The sequence below is a fragment of the Giraffa tippelskirchi genome, chromosome 8, assembly GCF_054371585.1.
Source record: "Giraffa tippelskirchi isolate mGirTip1 chromosome 8, T2T-mGirTip1v1.2.pri, whole genome shotgun sequence".
Taxonomy (NCBI): Eukaryota; Metazoa; Chordata; class Mammalia; order Artiodactyla; family Giraffidae; genus Giraffa; species Giraffa tippelskirchi.
This window is the reverse complement of record NC_137282.1, coordinates 45,506,040-45,510,770: the sequence shown is the minus strand read 5'-3', so window position 1 is coordinate 45,510,770 and position 4,731 is coordinate 45,506,040. Positions and strand designations below refer to the sequence as shown.

Genomic DNA, 4,731 nt, shown 5'->3' with positions numbered 1-4,731 from the left:
TTTCTAGTGTATTCATCCTGTGAATATGCTAGACAACTGGATGCTGTAATGGAAATGGTTCTTTCCTTAATTTTAATCTATTATCCTTCACAATAGACTCTACCACATAACCTAATATATCCATGCTAATACAGTAATTATATAATCCCAATGTTTTTTTGCTGGGAGTACACATGCCAAAATGAGGGAATATCAAGCTACTAAGTAGCTTGGCCTTTTGGTCTTGTCTGGCTTTGTGGCTGAAAGCATATGTGGCTCTAGCAGCATCTCATGCAGAATAATGACAGAATAATCACTGGGGCATGAAACCACAACCTGTAGGGAGTTAATCATGACCATTAATCTCTGCCGCATTCCTCTAGTCTTTGATGCTAGGAGCAGTGACAGAGATTTCATTTTGTTTACTGAATATAAATGAATCCCAAATCAGCTTCTTGGCAGAAATGGAGAAGAAAACAATATTACAGGTTAACTAATTTGAAATTGCATATTGTGTGAAATTGCATATTGAGACTCACTTCTATTGGGCTATATTTGATCTTTTTACTGTAGTCGTCCCATCTGAGGACTCAGAGGATATGTATCTACATTGCTAAGTTCTTATCATCAAAGTTCTCAGGCACAGACATCTGAGAGAAGTTTATGGAAAGTAAACTTTCCTGATATCCTCACTTGAAATAAATTATAGTCATGAAACTAAAAAAAAAGATCTAGAATTATTTTTTTTTTTACTTTTTACATTGCCTTTCTAGTATAGTCTTAACCATGAGATTACTGTATATACTTATACAGAAATAATGTTAGCTTGCTGCTTCTAAAATTCCATTGATAATAACCTCTGGCAAACAATCCAGAAGAGCTCTGCAGACTTAAAACAGGAGTCATAAGACCTTATAACAATGTGTTTTTTAATAATAAAACAATGGGAAAATTTTTCTGATATTTGAAAGTAATGGGAAGTTGGTGGATAGGGCTGTTCAGTATTTTGGAAAGAGCTAGAAGTACATTAAAAAGAAAAAATTAGCAAAGATTTTGACTATGTTGGTGTCTAAGTTAAAGTTTTGTGTTAGGTACAACAGCTTTATAAAATCTATGCATTACTCACTGCCACCATCATCATTCACACACACACACACCCCCTCAGAGGAAAATAATAAACACAGTAAAGAAGAAACTTGTTGTAGAAAGAAGATCTGGATGTTGCTTAAAAATTTCCTGATTAGAGACCTGACTTTCTCCCTCATAACTCACGTAAACTCAGACAAGTAACTTAACCCACTGAAGCCTCAGTTTCCTCATCTCAAATGTAAAATAACTGAACAAGCTATTTTAATGGATACGCTGTCAAAATGTTTCTTCATTTAACTAAACTAATTGCCTAAATATTTAATGCCTGAATTTTAATTTATGAATTAGCTATATTAATGACTATTTACATCCACATACAGTATGAGCAAATCCATCTGATTTCACTAAACCTTTAGTATGGTCCCACATTGTTTTGAATATATCAGGTGATAGACATATCACAGATGCTATCAATACTTCAATGGTAACCTGAGAAAGTATATAGACATGTGTCTTCTCAAAGTACACACATTTAAGTCTCATTGTACATATTGTTTTTCCTAACTTGCAATTAAGTCTATGAAATATACTCATCAAATACAGGTAACACTAAATTACAAGAAAAAATCAACTTAAAAAAAAAAAAGGCTCTGATCAAGTGGCAAGCCTTCAAGATGGCGCAGAAGAACGACAAGAAGCCTAGAAGTCAATCTGGAAGTTTAATTTGGAGCTTACTCATCCAGTAGAAGATGGAATTTTTGATTCCGGACATGTTGAACAGTTTCTGCGGGAGAAGGTTAAAGTGAATGGAAAGACTGGAAATCTTGGGAGTGTCGTTCACATTGAACACTTCAAGAATAAAATCATAGTCATTTCTGAAAACAGCTCTCTAATAGGTATTTGAAGTACCTTACCAAGAAATACCTTAAAAAAGAACAACCTTCCTGATTGGCTTCGTGTGGTTGCATCTGACAAGGAGACTTATGAGCTTTGTTACTTCCAGATTAGTCAAGATGAAGATGAATCTGAGTCTGAGGACTAGATGATGCCATTCTTTATAGGGCTTTGCTTGCTAATAAAACAAATTAAGCATACTAAAGAAAGAAGCATCTTGAAATGGACCTTTAGCTTCTCAGTGAACAAAAAACATTACTCTGTATGTTAAACATTCATCTTTTTTATTTAAGTGTATGCTGTTTATATGGTACTGGCCTTGCTTTAATACTTTCTTCTATTTTTATTGCAGTATAGTTGATTTACAATGTTGTGTTAGTTTCAGGTATATAGCAGAGTGAATGAGTTATACATATATCCACTTGTTCTTTTTTCATATAGACCATTACACAGTATTGAGTCGAGTTCCCTGTGCTATACAGGCTTTTTAGTTACATGTTTTATGTATGCTAAGTCACTTCAGTCGTGTCCGACTCTTTGGAAACCCATGGACTGTAGCCTGCCAGGCTCCTCTGTCCATGGGATTCTCCAGGCAAGAACACTGGAGTGGGTTGCTGCTTCCTACTCCATCTCTTTTATGAACAGTAGTGTGTATATGCCAGTGTCAATCTCCCAACGTACCCCACTCCCCTGTACCCCCTGGTAATCATAAGTTTTCTACATCTGACTTCTGTTTTATAAATAAGCTTTTGCCCCCTCTCCCCTTTAAATACTTTGTATAAGCAATAATTAAATAGCTTATAGTTAGTAGAATTTCTTTCAGGATTTCTGTAATGTACTGATTTTAAAGATGTCCTCAAGTTAAAAGTATATAGTGAAAAAAGCACAATTTGGGGTATAACTATACAATAAAATATTTAGATTTGAAAAAAAAAAAGAAAAGAAAAACTTGCAGAATAAGCTTGAAAATGTTGGAATCATAATTACATGTCCATGTAAATTAAGGGTCAATGTAATAACCATAATAACCCCCATCCTCCTCATTATAGCTAGTTATTACTGAATCCTTTGCACCAGGCATGGGTTTAAGGGGTATGTGCCTGGTGTGCTAAGCTGCTTCAGTCATGTCCAACTCTTTGTGACCCCATGGACTGTAGCCTGCCACATTCCTCTGTCCACGGGATTTTTCAGGCAAGAATACTGGAGTGGGTTGCCATGCCCTCCCCCAGGGTATCTTCCCGACCCAGGGATCAAACCCAAGCCTTTTATGTGTCTCCACCATTAGCAGGTGGGTTCTTTCCCACTAGTGCCACCTGGGAAGCCCTTTTAAGATATATAAATCTTACATGATAGCATGAAATTCTACATTAGTCCAATAACTTTTAATATGTTTATCTCAATAAAATAACTACATTTTGAAACAATAACCTATCTTCATAACTTAAATGTTTGGGATTGGGGAAACATTGATTATTACTTACATTTTATAAAAAAGTAAGACTCTTAGGCTCATATGAGAGAAAATCAGATAAAACTACTAAGGAAAAAGTCTTAAGCCATGTATAAAAATTTTGAGCAAATGCAAAAAAGAAGAAAAAATATCTGTCAGGGTGTTACCATTATGTGCAACCTGAGATCTGGGAAAAGTGAAAAAGTGTTAGCCTCTCAGTCATGTCCAACTCTTTGTGACCCCATAGACTCTAGCCTGCCAGGTTCCTCTGTCCATGGAATTTCCCAGGCAAGAATACTGGAGTGGGTTGCCATTCCCTTCTCCAGGGCATCTTCCGTCAAACCCTAGTTCTCTTGCATTGCAGGCAGACATATCTGGGAGCACACTTAAATGCAGCACAGCCTCAGTTGTCAACGATGAACATTTAAAATCACCCAGTAAGAATCAACTCCAGAAGTGCTTCCAGCAGAAACCAAACCATCAAATCATTCAGGAAAATTCCGGAGGCACATTCAGTCTGAGGGATAAGCTCTATAGGAGAGCTGATGACCTTGATCAAATAAAAGTACACACCAATAAAAGTGACTGATCGTGAAAAATATGGCCTTTGCCTGTCTGAGTATATAGCTCACCAGAGGCTCATTATACAAGCTTCTAGTCATGAAAGTCATGAGTGGTGATAGGGTGAGTTCTCTTCTCACATTCTCGATTCCAACTTCCAATTCAGCTCTTAAGAGGCCTGAATCTGCTCCACTCTTACACCATGAAGCTGTTACTCACTACACCTTCACTGTGATCCTCACGATGGCCTGGCTCTGTCCCTCACTACAGACTGACTCTGTCATCCCTACAGGCTGTGTCCCTCAATACAGCTTGATGCTATTCCTCACTACAGCCTGAAAATTCTAACCACAGCTTGAATCTGTTCCTCATTCAGCGTGACTCTGTTCCTCTCTATATCCTTACTGTGTTTCTCACCATGACCTGACACTGCTCCTTTATGTTATCCAGCATATGATAATCTCTCTACTGGATTAGTGCTATCCTCTTGAAAGATGTTCAGAACCAGAGTGAAAGTCTATTTGAGGTCAGAATAGGTAGGACATTTATGAATAAGATGGTAAAGATTTTAACAGTACTATATCAGAGAACCTAAGAAAATTTTTGGAGCCGTTAGTTTAATTTGGGACTGAAAGAGCTGTTGCACTTCCCCTTAACATGTACACACCGACCTAGAAATACTTTTTCTGTGTGTTTCAAGCACTGGTACATTGGTTTCACACTAAACGCTTGAGACATTAAAATATATCATTAAAATT

The 4,731-nt window shown here is 36.8% G+C and overlaps 1 pseudogene; it reads left to right on the top strand.

The window, feature by feature from the left end:
* The first annotated feature begins 1,742 nt into the window (after positions 1-1,742).
* On the top strand, positions 1,743-2,110 carry LOC145517598 (ribosomal protein eL22-like pseudogene; annotated as a pseudogene).
* Positions 2,111-4,731: the final 2,621 nt, after the last annotated feature.